Here is a 14,287-nt window from a genome sequence, read left to right on the forward strand (position 1 = left end):
GGGGAATTCGCTCGCATTCCCTAAATTTTCCCACTGGCGCTGCGGACCCCTGTTTCCGCACGAGCTGTGGTGCTACAGTGGCTCTGGCGTTCCGTTGATGAGCCCGTAATTCTGGGATGAAATCTCATCCTCTCTCATATACGGAGTGCGATGCTCTGGGTGCATCTCGGAGTCCTCTACTACGGCGTCTGTCATTGGCTTGCGTGCAGCTTACTACTACCACTGCTGTTTCCATCGCCACTGTCGTCATCACCTTCCCTTCTTCGTGTCGGTATATAAGGCACAAGCTAGCACGGTACAGGGAACTCCGCTGAGAACCACAGCTCTCTCAGTGCATGTGTCGGCAGGCAGGGTGTCACGGAGTCCTTTTTGGGGCTCGCGACGCCTTTGGGGACGCGCGATGAGCCCTTTCGGTTTCGAAACCGCCACCTGGCCGTTCTAATTAGTGGGGAGGCCCATTCTTGGCGCTTCAGTTTGGAAATCCTTCGGCTCTGCGCTCCCCATTTCGTTTGCGCCTCTCTCGACTGGCGCGGCGAGATTGCTTTAGATAATACGGGCGCGGTAAGCCTCTTTTGGCCGCACTGTCCCCTTCTCCCCCGCCCCTTTGTTTCGGCTTCGACTCACCGCCTTTAGCGCCGGTCTTTTGGGGAACTCGGCGGAAAGCGAAGGGGGATATCGCCGCCGCATTTGTATCCGCGCTTTCGTATTGTGTAACAATAGGCTGGCCGTGACGCTTGGCGTAGCCAGCCTCCCAGGTATCGTGAATACGTGGGGACCTCTCGGCTTGACTGATATTGTGTGTGGAGTGCATTTCTTAAGCTTCGTTTCGTAGTTGAAACAAAAGCAATTCAAGTCAGCGATTCCTTCCTCTGCTCTGCATCGCGCTCAGAGGCGAGGCTATGGAAACAGCGAATAGACCGTTATTTCGCGGGTTAATTTCCGCGCGGAACCTACTATAACGGACAAACCGTCCGAATGGGTCGAGCAATATATTTCGGCTCTGAGGCGATAATGGTTCTCGGAGATTATACGGACGCATTAACCGCTTTGAGGACTTAGTTTATCTCACTGGCCGCCATTGTTACCGATGCTTATTCCAACTCGTTTTGATGCCTCTCTCGGTGAGCACTAATCCTCGTTACGGAACGCCATTGTCTGCCGTAAAACGTTCCCTTTTTTTGCGATGATGCCATTCTTCACATATCCGGCTGCCGAAACCCCCGGCACCACAAACGTTTCAAGTATCGGTACACTAGTGTTGTGTGCTCCGGCGTAAGGGGAGGAAGTATGATGGGCTGTTCCCAGAATGGCCGCTCGGCAGGCCAGAAATGAGCGCCTGAGTTTTTCGGCAATTAAAGTGTTTTACGCTCTGGCCATATATAACAACATGCACTGCTGGGCTTCTCTCCTTTCAGGCGTTCTACCTGGCGCCAAACTACAGGCCGGGCACATACGGCAGCTACAGCAGCGCTTGGGCGCCTCTCACCAAAAGGTCTGTTCAACCTTTCCATTTCCTTAATTTATATTTCTGCTCGTTGCCGCTTGAGCTTATAATGGCGACCTTCTCGTATAACTGAGGCGTGTTCTGGTTCAACGGAGGGCAGTAAGTTGTTTGAAACTTGCGCCGTGTTCTCGGAGGCAGCGCTAGCAGCGACTGACTGATGCCGCCGACGCCGCTAGCGATTCAAGGCAACGTGACTGCGTAGAACACCGTCGCCGCCAAGCAGAAAGAGGAGAATGTCGTCTTCTGAATTTTGTTTAGATAGGGAAGGGCTAAACTGGCATACATATGTTGCCGACGGTGTGGGAGGGAGCATTTGTTTTTTGAAGAATTTTCAATTTGGTGTCCTTTCGAAAAAGAAGTTGGAGTCAGCGCCTGTCCCGTGTGTCTAGTTGTGTCTATAATTGTTAGCGCTGTGAGTGCACCAACTAGCCCAGTAAAGTTTTACTTGACTACACCTCTAAAAAACTACCCATTGTGAGAGGATTGTTTAAAAGAAATTCACGTACACGTGGATGTACGAATACTAGAGAGGTTTTGCATAAATATTTATCGAGGGAAGGTTGGAATTTTTTTTCTATTCAATCCTTGCGTGCTCCTTATGGAAGTATGATATTTGAAATTTGCCCTCTATGTGTATTTGAATTATAGGGGACTGTTCCGGTCCTGTAGTTCGTCGAGCCCATTAAAATTTTGGCGTGTTTGTAGTTTTTCACTAGCGCCTACAGCTTTCACATGGGGTGCATTCATGATGACGTTGAATCAAGACCAGGGTTAACTTGAGCGCGCCATGTGACCTTGTGACTACTGTGTAGCACGCGTACTTGCACTTCGAGATGAGTTGAAGGTGAGAAAAGGGAGAAGTGCTCGTAAAAACGGCATCGGAGACGAAGAGTCGCGTAGTAAAAGACGTGAAGATGGGGCGGGGCGATAGTGATGCGCCTGTGAGTCCCGAACCGGCCGCGTACCACGATACCTCGTCAAAGAGGAACGAGTTTTAGGACATGGTCCGAAGGCGCAAACCGTTACAAGGGCAGGGAGGGCTGCGGGAATGCAAATGGAGGGGGGGGGGGTGCAGTACTGAGCGCGGAATGGGGAACGCAGCTTTCCAGATATAACGTCTTTGGTCGGAGGTCACGGCCGCGGCGTTGTTGTCAGTGGATGAGAGTAAATGGGAGCGGAGGAAGGACGGTGAAACTAGGGCGTCTTGCGAGCAACTTCTAGCCGTGCCCACGCGCCGACGGCATCCTTGGTGTTAGGGGGGGGGGGGGGGGGGAAAGATGGAAGATGAGAAAGTTAGTGGACTGCAGCGAAGGGAGGAAAAGCGGGGGGAAAGTAGTGGTACTCTCTAGTTATAGTCCTGGACGCGATTGATTGCGGCTCTGCGTCGGCTGCGGTATGGCGAGTCTTTTCGGCACCCCTCCGTTATGTTCTCGCCGATCGGACTTGACCTCTGACGGCCATATTCGTGCTGCGTCCCTCTCTGTGTTTTTTTTTTCTTCTTGCGCTCCGGGTTATTTTCGTTTTGAGCACGCAATCTGTGTTCGGGAATGTAGTTTTGTTTATTTTTGCAATATTATTAGCATGGTTTTCGGGGCTTTGTGTGTATGTCCACCCTCTCACATGGTAGGAAAGATAGGATGTTTTGAACTGCAGCAGGAACAACAAGCGTCCATTCGGAAAGAGATCTGTCGCAAAGCATAGTAGCTGGGCCGTCGTAATAATCTCCTCAATAAATAAACTGATTGCAGTAGGACTCAGGGGTATGGGTAGTCTGATGAACGATCGATAGTGCGTTGCCAGCGTCATCTTCTAGCAATGGAGTCCATCAAAACACTGGCGTCGCCTAGTAAAAAAAAAAAATCTCGTCGATTCTCTAATTTCACCAGGCTTATATTCATTTTTCCATTTTCTTTGACTCGGCAATTTTTTTGTGTGTATTATGCCATCACCCTCCTTTCCTTGACCTTTCCACCACATTGGGGCTATTAGCGTTTCCCGCGTTTAAGCGTAAGGTAGCACAACTTTTTTTGTGCAGATAAAAAGAAAAGAATATAAAAATCCCAGCCCCGCTTAGGCATAGGATAAGAGCGGGAACGTTTTTGTTTTCCTTTTCGCTAAAACAAGCGTGGAAGTGGACAGAAGTACGATGGTCAGTGGCGATTACTAAACAAAAGAAAAGTTCAGCAGACGCTGTTTAGTAACAACCATGCATTTGGGCAGCGCTGCGCCCGATCCATGCGTTCCAGCGTCGGGGCGGAGAGCCGACTTCCTTACCTCGTTTTGTTAGTAAGGCGAAATCGCTCATGCTGTTGTGGACAAAGTGTGTTCTGTTTTTGCGGCGTTCTGATTGGACGAGGCGGGACGCGCCATTTGCAATGCCGCTCTTGAACGCGCGCCAAGGAACGCCACGCGACAGGAGCGATGGTGCATCGTCCAAACTCACACTTGCCGGAGAACGTCTGTAAACCAATTATAATCATATGTAGCACTGAAATGGATGCCGACAAGAAGCTAACGATGGGAGGAAAATTATAGGATAGGATGTCTCTTAGATGTCTAAGAGACATCCTATCCTATAATTTTCCTAAGGGTCTCTTAGATGTCTAAGAGACATCTAAGAGACCCTCAAATTTTTTCGTGTCGTGTAGACCAAGTCCGAGATCCCGTCATGTTTGTGCAGTTAATGGCGTGTGCGGGAGGTTTCCGGAAGTATATGGGTTGACGATTCTTTGCCATTTACATCACAACGAGATAGCGTTAAAGGCTCCGTCCTCCAGAAAATTCGTCGTCGTCGGTGGCGTTGTGAGCGTAAAATCACGACCACGGTTTACTCTGGTAGGTTTCTGGCATATCAGAGCACCGATTGATCGTAGGGTTGTTCGACGTCACAAGACCACATAGCTGATTTGGCAGCAGCTGCCAACACGGGCTTCCTAATTCAAATTGCAGTGTGATGGGGACTCGAACCTCCCAGGACCCCTTGCGTTCCATGCTAGAAGAGAATTGATTGATTGATTGATTGATTGATTGATTGATTGATTGGATATGCGGGCATGTTCGTATGGCTTGACTAAGCGGGGCTCTGTATATTTGTCGACTTGTATTTCACATTTACTATCGTAGCTTAGAATTGCATACTAGAGAATATTTGTGAAATAGTAGAGGCCCAAATTGAGAGATCTATGATTAGTCAAGCGCCAGATGCAAAGGGGAGCCGCGGATGGAAGCCGTTAACGCTGTAGTATCGGGCCCTGCATTTTATTGCGAGAGCAATACTACGCCAGGTTTCGGCCCGTCGCGTAGTCCGTGGCCGCAGTCACGAATGACCTTCAACAGCCGCGAAGAAGACGAAGAACAACGCTCGGTCACTTGCAGCTGATGCTTTCGCTCCATAGTCGGTTCAGCAGCGTTGAACCCTTCTCACTTTTTTATTTTACCCCCACCGGAGTGGCGCAGTGGTTACGGCGCTCGACTACTGTTCCCAAGGAGGCGGGATCGAATCCCGGCCTCGGCGGCCGCTTTTCGAAGGAGGCAAAAAGCAAGGCGTCCGTGTGCTGTGCGATGTCAGTGCACGTTAAAGAACCCCAGGGGGTCGAAATTTTCGGAGTCCTCCACTACGACGTCTCTCATAGCTTGAGTCGCTTTGGGACGTCAAACCAAACAAAACCAAACCATGTTTTTTATTTTCTCTCATTTTCCCTTTATCCTCCGCCGCGCTCACTCAGTGGATATGGCTTTTAGGGAGTTGATCACGAATAGCTCGCGGGTTCGATCCCGGCGACCCGTGTACCGAGGCTGTGTTGCCCGTGGAATCCCAGGGGGACGAAGGTAGTTTGAAAACCCTTCGCTGTGGCGCGTCTTGGGGCCCATTGCATTGTTCTGACGCGCAGAGAGGAGACGCGTAAAAGCGCCTTCCGCTTCTAGTAAAAAATTAGGTGCGCGGAACGCACATGCTCGCCCGCTTCTACGCTATATAGTTCATTCGTGGTGCTCGGGGGTGCTGACGGGCGTCGCTGTGCGAGCTGACATTATTAGGCACGTGCCAGGGAATACAAATGGGTGAATTATGCCCCCCCCCCCTCCCCCCATTCCCCACTTTTATTTGACATTGCTTTTCAGAGGGGAAGGAGTATGGTTGATATTGGCAGTTGCCAGGATAAAAAAAAAAGAAGAAAGAAAAGGAGCTGGAACGATATGTTTTTCTCGTTGGACCGAAAAAGAAAAAATATACGGCAAGCGAGAAAGAAAAAGCAGGAGTGAAAGCGGAAAGAAAATAGCGCAATCTGTTGTTGGCGGTTTCTCATCTGACGGTTTTGGAAAATGCACTCCCTGGAGGAAGCTTCATTTGCGCCCGTTCCAATGATCACAAGCCTGGGCTGTCATAAGCTAACATATACTATTGCATATTTCATTCATTCATTCATTCATTCATTCATTTTTTTTATTTTTTTTTTTTGCTAGATCGTAGTCGGAAGAAAAATTTGGCTCGGACCGTCGGTACAGTTCGATTTTCGTTTTTTCGCCGTATCGGGATCTTGCTTGCGTTATCTCCTTCAGTCGTTTGCGTTGCTCGCTAATTTATCGCCGTCCACGGGCGGAGCTTTCCGTTTTGGGCCGCTGCTGCACCTTCTGTAACCCCCCCCCCCCTCCCCCTCCTTCCTCTTCACTGTTTACGAAATATACATACTGGCACGCGCGCTCAACCACTTCAATGCGCGACCAGAGCACGAACCGGGCCGACCGAGTACGCTATAGCGCCGGAACGGGAATGCCGATTAATGGCTTTTCATTTCCTTTGCGCGCCACGCGGCAGCCGAAGTCCTTACCGCACCGGCGAACGCTTCTTACGCTCCAATATATGCGCCACGTGCGTTTGTATGTGCGTGTGTCTGCATTGGTGTGGAAAGAAAAGCTTGCGCGCGGCTTGTTGGGGCCGTAAATCACGCGTCGCTGTCGGGTGGATGCTTGCTGGCATTGCGCCGGCCGCCGTTTCCTTGGGAGATCGTGTGCATCGCGGATTGCAGGGCGCTGCTTGCCGCGCGACGAGTCGCCAGCAGCCGGCACAGTTGATGGCCGCGGAAAGCTCCGTTTTTGTTCACTTCAGAAACGGGAGGAGCCCTCTGTCAGTCGCATTCTTTGGCGGAAAAAGGAAAATAAGAAAACATTTACAGAGGAGAGTGGAGGAATAAAGAAACGGAGATGTTGAGGAGCATTCAGAGACATGGGTGAAATAAAATCGCACAGAATAAAGCTCTGTACAGTGTAACGCAGGAGAGGAAATGAGAGAGAAAGGGAGAGGGAGAGGGAGGGACCTTGTAGGCACCTGCTTTTTCATTCTTTTCCGCTGCCGTCTCTGCGCGAAAATGAAAGGGGGGACAGCGGCTCGCGAAGAGCAGACACACGCGCGCAGCCTCCTCCGATGGACAGCCGCCGCCGCGGGGATTGTGGTTCTCATGATTTATATATAAAGGTATGTAGATACCTGCCAAGCTGTCTGAGAAGGGGGGCAGTACGGCTCGCGCGCACTGCCCGGGGGCTGGCTTGCCGGCGTCCTGATCGCTCGGCGAGGGACCGGCCACTCTTTATGTCCGAGCCGCTTCTCCCTTTTCTTCTTGCCGCCGCAGCTTCTTCCCCTATTCCACTTTCTCCTTTGCTCTTTTGCGGCTGTTATTTCGCTCGGCTCAGCATCGCGCGGACTCTTCGCCGTGCGAATGCACCTGAGAGGAGAAAAAGAAGAGGCCGAAGATACGCTCGAAAGGACCGGATTTACTGCCGCTGATGTATTCAACTTCTCTCCTCCTCTACTTCATCTAGGGTGAGAGGAAAAAGGGAGATAAAGGAACGGGAGCATATCCTCGCCGGTGGAAGAGTGAGGAGGATGCAACACTAAGGGAGCCAGAGGGATCGGACCGGGCCTGTATTTTTTTTTTTTTTTTTGTATCGCTTCCGCGGGCTTGAAGGAGGTATAAACAGGCGGCCGCGCACAAAGCAATCGTGTGATGAGAAACAGCGAGCTGTTTCGTTTCTCTATATCTGGCCCGCGTCTCTCGAGCTCGCGCACTTGTATCTGTTTGCGTAGTTAGTCGTCGGCGTTGGGCGAAAGAAGGGAGGGGAAGGGGGGGAGGGGACGCGCTTACGGCTTTGCGTTCTCTCGCCGTCCCCACGCCCCGGCATGCCAGCTTTCGCGCCTGCCGCTCTCACCTACTCTGCTCGTTGTTGCTGGACGGCGCGGGCCCGGGCCGTAATCTGGCGAACGACTTTAGTGGTTGTTGCTCGGCCCAAACACGGAGCGTCTGTGCGTATGTGGACCGCTGCTGGCCAGCCAATGCCTCGGCGGCCTGGTGCGAGGCTGTAGCGCGATAAAAGGCGACGGATTCGAAGAGAAGGAGCGAGAGATCCGCGCGCTATCTCGCGACCAGCGACGTCCAGAAAAAAGGGTCGCCGGCTTCGTATCCGCGCTAAGGGAGGGGGGGGGGGGGGGGGGGGAAGAGAGGAGAATAGAGGTGTTTTCGGACAGGTGAACGCGTTCCTTGTTTTCTTCTTGTGCGTTGGGATGGAAACGCGCGGGGACGGATCCCCTGGTCTCTCCATTCCTGGCCTTACACTTTCACCTGACACCCGTTTGCTTGGACGGCCGCGGCGGCAGGTTTATTGTTTCTCTTCCGCCGAGAAGTCGCGTGCAGCCGTCTTGGAATGCACGCTGTTTGCTCGCGTGGAGTGGTTGCGTCTTGCAGGAGAAGGGCGGGAAGGGTGGGTCCACGGACGGCGGGCCCACCTTGTGTGTTCGGTACAGTGGCGCGTAATCTTGCGGCGCGGGCATTGGGACGCGGCGGGAGTGTCAGCGCGCGTGCGGAGAGCGGGTCATGTCAGCCGTGAGCGCCGCTGGAATTGTGTGGCTGAAGAAACCCGGACGCCGCCGCGTTCATTCTGGCTGGTGCTGTTGTGCTGCCGGTACTGTTCGCTGCGCGCTGTTGTTGCTGCTCCTGCCGCCGCTATCCCTGCGAGTCGGCGGCTGCTCCTGCACTCTTGCCGCGGATGACTTCCTCCAGCGCACACTGCAGCGCTCCAGCTATGATTAAGCCCGGCCGGCCAGCCTGTGCGTGCGTTCGCGTTGCCTTCGCCGCTGCTCGAGGATCGGGCCGTGTTTGCGCAAATCTGGTACTGCCCGAAATGAAGGCGGTAAGAGACAACAAGATGGAGGCAAAGAAATGGGAAAAAGAGCCAACGCAAGAAACTACGCGAGCTGGGAAGGTGCCCGGCTGCCGTATCAAAAGGTGATCTCTGCTCTCGAGATTGCTGTTGACGCACAGAGAAAAGGAGGGAGAAAAAGCCGTCCGCCGCGTTCTCCCTCTCTGCTCAGCCGCGCAGCAGCACACTCACTGATGTTTCCTGCTGGTGTCGGATGCTTTCTCTTCTTGGCTCTTCGAATGCGGATTGCCGTATTAGTATTATTTTTTTTTTTTGCTTCCATGTTCTCCCTTTCGCTCCCTTTTTCTTGACTCCCTCTCACCCTATTTCCTCGTTCTCCCTCTCCATATCCGTCCGTTGTTGCGATTCGCGCCTCCCACACGTTGCCGGCGTCGGCTACATCTGTTAGCTTTCTTTCTGTTAAGCTGGTCTGTTTGATGATGCCCGGGCCAGGCGCAAAGTTGTGTGCGCACGGTGTCGGCGTTCGCGTGGATGTGCGTGCGTGTATGTGTCAGAGAAGACAGAGATGCGGCTTCTGTTGCCTGCCCCCTCTTGGCGACCTTCTTCTTCTTCTTCTTCTTCTTTTTTTTTCTCTCCTTTCGTAGTTTTACTTGTCTTCGAAATGCATTCGGCGCCGTGTTTTCGCTAGCTGCTCAGAGAACGTCTGGTGTAGCGTCAGTTTCTGAACCTGTGCTGGACGCACTACACACGCGCTCTTCGAGACGGGTGGCGAGAGTTCTGCCATGCGAAGACAACCGTGGCAGTTTCTGCGTCGTCGACCTTGCTGTTTGCCGGGGGCTGCATCCGACGCGGCAGTGTCTTGTTAAGGGAGAACTCATCTCAGCGAGAGTTTTTCTCTTTACTTGCCATGGTTCAGCGATGGTTTGGAAAATGCATTTTTTTTTGTTTTTCATAATTCGACGGCGCTCGACAGATGACGCGACATCCTCCAGAAGCGATGACATTTTAAACTGCGCGCCGTCGATGATGACAGCGCTAAATACTATTGTTCTCTTGTCGCAGGGGTAAACTAAATTCCTTCTCGTTGGTAGGTTCCACCCGACGCAGCTTTTGCGATCCCGTTACGGCTCAGTCGGCTTCCTTCCTCACTTTGGTATTAATTTTTATTATTACAGCTGGCTTCTTTCTTCTGCAGGATCTTCCGTCGTGTAATCCCCCTCTACACGTTAGCCAGTAGTCGCAGTTTAACTCGGGCGCCTAACTTTCCTCCTCTTGTTATAGAGTCTGAACTAACCTTTTCACTTCCTACTTAACCTGGCATTCCGGTATTCCTCTTTTGTTTTTGTAACCCTCTTATATCATCTTCATCCCCCCTTCCAGTGTATAGTGGGCCTCCGAAGCGTGATCCGGCACACCGCGGGAGCTCGCCCAGGTGCTTCGTTAATTAGTTTAGTCGGGAACCGCTAAAACTTTTCCCCCGGGTCGAGGGGTGGCTCACGCACGTCAAGAACAATAAGGCCTCTCGGGGCGCGGCGCTGCTCGAAACTATAATCCACGAGGCTTCTCCGGGGCGCGCACGAGCAGGCAGGCGGAGCCGAGTGGGGGAGGCCCGCGATCAGCCGCGGAAAAGCAGCAAGAAGGCAATTGTTTTTGCTGCTCAATCGCTCCATCACCGTATCGCGCGGGCCCAAGACCTCGTTGGTTGTTAGGAGAGATGTGCTGCAAGACGCAGAGAGAAGAGAGAGAGAAAAGGTATACGTTAGGACGAACAAAAAAAATTCTCTTTCTTTATATAGAGAACGGGGAGAGCCCTGTCGTTCTCGGCTGCCCTCGCTCTTCGGCGCCTCCACGCTCGGTTGGCTGGCTGGAGGCGCGAGCAGGTCCCCTTGCCGGTAAGGTCACCTCGCTTGCTGGGCGACCGGACGAACGGACGGCGATGCGCGCTTCCTCGGCCGGCTTGTTCTTGCGTTTCTCCTTTCGCTTTCCCCTCTGCTGTTCTCGCCTTTTCTTTTCCGGAGGGCGCGCTTGGCTGGAGGTGCTCCGGAGAGAAGTGGCTGGATTAAGGGGACGGATTCGCGTTTCCTTTTAATCCTCCCGGAATTATCGCGCTCGCATCGTCGGGCGCCGCTTCTGCTTGCCTCCGCGGCCGAGAGTGGAAGTTTGCCGCCTCGAAGGAAGAGAAGAAGGTGAGGGGAGCCACAGCGGGGCACTCGCGCCAAAGGCCCTAGGTCCACGGGAGTTTGCGCCACGCTCTCATCTGCGGCCACAGTTGAGGCTTTTGTTCTCTCGAAAGGCGCCCGAGAGGGAAAAGTGGGGCGGCGAAGAAAGCGGCGCTTCGTCGCTCCGCTCCGCCGTCTTGCGTGGAGGTCGGGATGTTCCAGGTTTTGTTTTCTTGGCCGGTATTGTGACGGCGCGCGTTTCTCAACGCGACTGCGATTTTGCGTCGTAGTTTCTTCTGCCTTCGCGCTGGACATTGTATCATCCTTGTACGGCACCAAGCATCGCCAGGACGGCTTTGGTGAGCCTGTTTGCACTAGCGTGTGAGGTTTTGTGGCACCATTTTCTTTGCCGGGCCTCTTAATGATAATCTGGATTCGGAGCAACGAGAGTCGACAATAAATAATAATAATAATAATAATAATAATAATAATAATAATAATAATAATAATAATAATAATAATAATAATAATAATAATAAATTCAGCGAGGCGGCGCATATAAAATCTACTGAGCGAGCTCCGCGCTGCAAGAATTGTGTGTGTGTGTGTGTGTGTGTGTGTGTGTGTGTGTGTGTGTGTGTGTGTGTGTGTGTGTGTGTGTGTGTGTGTGTGTGTGTGTGTGTGTGTGTGTGTGTGTGTGTGTGTGTGTGTGTGTGTGTGTGTGTGTGTGTGTGTGTGTGTGTGTGTGTGTGTGATAACTGCCTAGTTAGTATTTTGATGTTGAAATTATTTCGTGACCTCTTACGGCGTTTTCTGATTTCATGCATGAAATACTTATTTCAAATTGCAAGGAATCACGACACGGGGAACGCCGCAAAGTTCCCGCAGTCGTTGTTAGTGGGTCGCGCCTGTCTTAGTGCACAGTACGACTTCTTGAGTTGACACGCACGACCCGCGTGATTCGCTTCCGAGCAGTGCTTTTCATAGTTTTTATTTCTGGGCGCTCGACGAGCGTGGCTTAGTTATGACTCCTCGAGTCCGGTCACCCGCGGCAGGGATCACGTTCTTAAGTCCCTGCCGCCGCCGCGCGGCGACTGATCGCGTCCCCTTAAACCGAGTGCGCGCTGAATTAAGGCGGTAACGGGGGCGGCGGCGAGGGTGGGCCGAGAGAAGGAGGGTGGCCGTTTAATTTAACGGCGCCGTGGAGCGCGTCGGGAGCCTCCGGCTTTCTCGGATGCCCGAGACAGACTCCTCGTGGCCGGCTGGGCTGGTTATCGATTTCGCTGAGGTCATTATTCATATTAAGGAGAGAGGGGGTGGGGGGGGGGGGGGCGTCGAAGAAGTGGGGTAGAGGGGTTGGTACTGGGGCGGGAGCACCGCTTTCTCGTGTAAGTCGGTACACACACTGCGCCCTGGCTTTGGGGGTCGTTGCTTCCGCAGGCGCTGTGTATGGTCTTCATTCGTGGGCCATTCGCAACGATGATCTCCAAGACAGTCCGGCCTATTGGCCTTCCTTCTGACGTCCTCTTCGCGCGACGCATCCCTCAGATGCTTGTCGACGGTTGTTTCGGAGCGTGCAGGTGTAAACCACTTGCAGAAGAAACTTCCTTCCTCGGTGGAATAGTGAGTGCCGGGACAGGCTGAACATGCGCTTGTTGGTTTCTTGTCGTGCGTACAGTGAATTGTCTAGCGTTCGGCGCTAAAATGCGGCATTAAAAATGGCGTCGATTCTGTGCCCGAAGTTCTGGTAAGAGAGAGAGAGTGGGAGATGAAACTTAAAATAAAAATATTAACCATGGCGGAGAGGTAGATGACGAGTAGATCTGGCGTTGGGTGGTGCGGGGCTGCCTCTTAGCTGGTATGAGTACTCGGTAGGCGTTCTAGAATCCTTGGTGCGCCAACCACTGTGCCGATACACTGGGCTTTGAAACTGGCGTTTTTGGAACAGGGGGTGAGGTCTGCTTTCGATCAGCTACCGCGGAGTTGCAATGCCCGTGCTGTCTCTCTCTCTCTCTCTCTCTCTCTCTCTCTCTCTCTATATATATATATATATATATATATATATATATATATATATATATATATATATATATATATATATATATATATCAAGAATTCTTGAAATATACCGGGCCCCGGTCGAAACGTCGAAATAAATCCACCGTTTTGTTTTTAAACTCTCGGTGATTCACACACACACACACACACACACACGCACACACACACACACACACACACACACATACACACACACGCACGCACGCACGCACGCACACACACACACACACACACACACACACACACACACACACACACACACACACACACACACACACACACACACACACACACACACACACACACACACACACACACACACACACACACACACACACACACACACACACGCGCGCGAGCTCCACTACGGCGTCCTTAGTCGCTTTGGGACGTTGCACCCCACAGACCAGACTATGGTTCTGCGATTTAGCCCCGTTGTTCTCACGCGAGCAGTAATAATCCCGCTGCCCTACTCAGTTACTTTAAAACCCTTCTCCAAGGCATATAACACTGCTTCCCCCCATCGTCTCTGATAAATGTTGATTACTTTGTCTTGTTTATTTTTCATCTGACGCCGGCTGTGCACTTATGACGGTGCGAGAGACGCCCGAGTAGTCTTGTTGATTTAAGGGGGGACACGGCTCTTTGGCACCGAAAATCGGCCTGAAAATCGGATTTTCAATTTTTTCATTTTCGTATTCCTCGCACCATTCCGCATCTGCACGCAAATTTTCATCCTTATACCCCGCGTATTTATGAAGTTATAGCGATTAAAAAATGCAGTACCACACCCACTGCCCTTTAAATTGTGGACAAACGACACCCAATTTCGATCGCCCGGCGCATGAGAACTACGCGCTCCACCGCGGCGATTTTGGTCTCGTTCGAAAGCGCGCGCTTTCGGCTTATTTTTTCTTTCGGAAAGCAACCCTGTGCACTCCGCCTTCCCCATAAAAAACAAACAAAAAGATAGCATGCAGCGCGCGCTACTATTGGCCGGTTAAGGCACGTGATCAAAATGGCGTCGTTTGGTTGGTTCCGGCAAGCTAGCCCTGAAATGCGGACTCCCAGTGACGCCATTTTGTCTTTCTGCCGACCACGCTAGTGCAACGCGAGAGTCATGCCAGGCGCGAAGAAGTACCGCTCTTTGCACAAGTTCGGGCGAAAGCAACCAAAGAAACGCGTTAAGAATGCGACTTCGTTGCATACTGTGCAAGAAGCAAGTGCCAGTGCTGCGGGATTGTGTGACCACGTTGCGGGCGGCGACGCTTCTCCGATTCCGCTGGACAACGGCGCCGTTCTTCGTGCCGACTGCAGTCGTGTACGTATTGATACCGCGCCTGTCACTAACAGTGACATAACTCAAGTGAGTGCCCGTGAGCAGGCTACGCTTGATAGACTGGTATCGACGCGGGCG

General features: G+C 52.3%; 1 protein-coding gene across 9 annotated transcripts in view; it reads left to right on the forward strand.

Moving 5' to 3' along the window:
- The window catches only part of LOC146186578 (poly(rC)-binding protein 3-like), a 364,017-nt gene that overhangs the window by 143,524 nt on the left and 206,206 nt on the right, over positions 1–14,287 (forward strand). For 7 of the 9 annotated variants that reach the window (XM_084607303.1, XM_084607300.1, XM_084607298.1 and 4 more), the window contains exon 4: positions 1,416–1,492. The exons of 1 other annotated variant lie outside the window; for it this stretch is intronic. The gene's annotated coding sequence lies outside the window, so the exon portion shown is untranslated. Of the gene's footprint in view, positions 1–1,415; positions 1,493–14,287 lie in introns of those variants that run through there. One more of the 9 variants, XM_084607292.1, reaches the window with a different exon arrangement.

This window comes from Amblyomma maculatum, chromosome 6, assembly GCF_055883805.1.
Source record: "Amblyomma maculatum isolate TAMU_Amacu chromosome 6, ASM5588380v1, whole genome shotgun sequence".
NCBI classification, from domain to species: domain Eukaryota; kingdom Metazoa; phylum Arthropoda; class Arachnida; order Ixodida; family Ixodidae; genus Amblyomma; species Amblyomma maculatum.